The 2,029-nt window shown below is 44.4% G+C and overlaps 1 protein-coding gene and 1 pseudogene across 2 annotated transcripts in view; one reads left to right on the forward strand and one right to left on the reverse strand.

Annotated features, from left to right (window-relative positions):
• Window positions 1–2,029, reverse strand: part of RDX (radixin) — an 85,528-nt gene that overhangs the window by 45,024 nt on the left and 38,475 nt on the right. The window lies entirely within an intron of this gene.
• On the forward strand, window positions 92–1,885 carry LOC105756612 (protein SOX-15-like; annotated as a pseudogene).

A 2,029-nucleotide genomic window follows, 5' to 3' on the forward strand; every position in this document is an offset into this window, starting at 1 on the left:
GTTTGGCAGTTATGTAATAATATAATTTGGCAGTTATGTAATATAATTTGACAGTTACGTAATGATGTAGTCATCCTCCATTTTACGATCTGACGTGGTCATCCTCCATCTTCACATAATGCTGATTTTCGCGTAACGACCTGGTCTTTGGAACTTAATCATGTCAGTAAGTGAGCAGTGGGTGTATTTCTATTTTCTTTCTATCATATAATAATTGTCTACCTTTCTTTATTGGTGAATCCCCATATCCTACTTTACAGATGGCAAAGCTGTGGTGTTAAAACATTGTTTTACTATGTGGAAATTTTGCATGAAACCACCTGATTTCTTGGTCATGTAAGGGAATCTTGGGATGGAATATTCCCCTGGGCAAGGTGCTAGTTAGAGTGGATTCCCTAGTGGGATCTCAGATACCATTACGTTCTTACTACACACTGCTCCTTTCTCTAAACATTGTCTCTTGAGCTCTTGATTTTGGGGAGTGGAGTTCTGTCTTCCTCCTTAGAGCACACTTAGGTTTCCAAGTTTTTATTGTCTTTATAGTCACTATTGCTGTCTGGCCTCTGTGCTTACCAAGAAGTACACAATAACCTGGTATAGCCAATTGCTGGTATTACAATGGTAACTAAATCTGAAGGTATGAGTTAATTCAATTGGATGCTATCAAGATTTATACTCTAGATTTTACTACAATTTTTATATCCTGCATTTCAAATCTTACTCTTCTGTATCTTCCATAATATACTTGTATTAATCTACATGACGGTCTACGATATTCAAAATTCTCATCCTCTTTTTCTTGTGTCCAGATACAAAGGAGTACTCCTTCATGTCTAAAGCTAATCTGTCCAACTTGGCTTTAAATCTACTATCTGGGCCTTTAAATGATCCCTACTTCCACTTCCTCAGGCTCTTCACTCCTTCAATTATTCAATTATTGTCCCCTGCCTGCATATGTTGGAATCAGTGGTTCACTCTGGAAGGGAGGGCATTCAGTAGGCCGTCTTAAGGCTTCTCCCAACCCCCCATCCCTCATGTCACTAGCCTGTTCTTCACAGGACCAGGCCTGAAACCTAGAACTTCCTGCTCCCATGGCCCGTTCCTCCTCATCTTTGGGGTATCAGGAGCCAGAGGGTATGGGCAGCCCAGTGATCTTCATCAGGCTTCCCTTAGAGAAAGTGAAGTGGCCCATGAATGCATTCATGGTGTGGAGCTCCACACAGCGCTGCCAGATGGTGCAGTAGAACCTAAAGATGAATAACTCCAAGATCTCCAAGAGCCTGGGGGCACGGTGGAAGCCATTAGGCGAGGACCAGAAGTGGCCCTTCATGGAAGAGACTAAGCAGCTCCAGGCCTGGCACCTGTATGACTACCCTGACTACAGGTACTGGCCTGGCATAAGACCAAGATCGTGGGCAAAGGGGGACCCCACTTTAGCCAAGGAGGCAGCAACGTGGTTGGCAGTGGGCCGGTCTGGGGGCTGGGCTTTGTGACCACCCAAGTGACCAGAGGCTTTAGGTACCAGCCCAACAGCTATCTGACAGCCTACCTGCCCAGCGGCTAAGGCTCTTGCCACTGCGAACTTCCAGCCCCCTCAATGTGCTTTCTTCCTCAGAGTGGTTCAATGCTCCAGGTGAGCTGCTCACCCCCAATACCTCCTACAGACTCCCAGGCTCTCTCACTGCACACAACCCTCCACTCACCCACCTCTAACCCCCACGGACATGGACCACCACAGGACTGGGCAGTGTTTCGTTCTGTTGTACACAGGGTCGCTATGAGTCGGAACCAACCCAACAGCACCTAACAACACCTACATACATTATCATATATATCTGTGTTTCAGAGGGAAAGAAGACATTTTGTTCACCACATATATACTCAGTGCCAGTATTGAGGTGGTCTCAAAAATTTGAAGAGTGAATATATGAATTAAAATAATTCAATTCTCCTCCATCTTATAAAACATCTTCATAAAACTTATAGAAGTTTTATCTAAAAACCCATGTTTCCCTGCTCCTAGTTTTTT

The sequence above is a fragment of the Trichechus manatus genome, unplaced genomic scaffold (assembly GCF_000243295.1).
Source record: "Trichechus manatus latirostris isolate Lorelei unplaced genomic scaffold, TriManLat1.0 scaffold00094, whole genome shotgun sequence".
Lineage (NCBI taxonomy): Eukaryota > Metazoa > Chordata > Mammalia > Sirenia > Trichechidae > Trichechus > Trichechus manatus.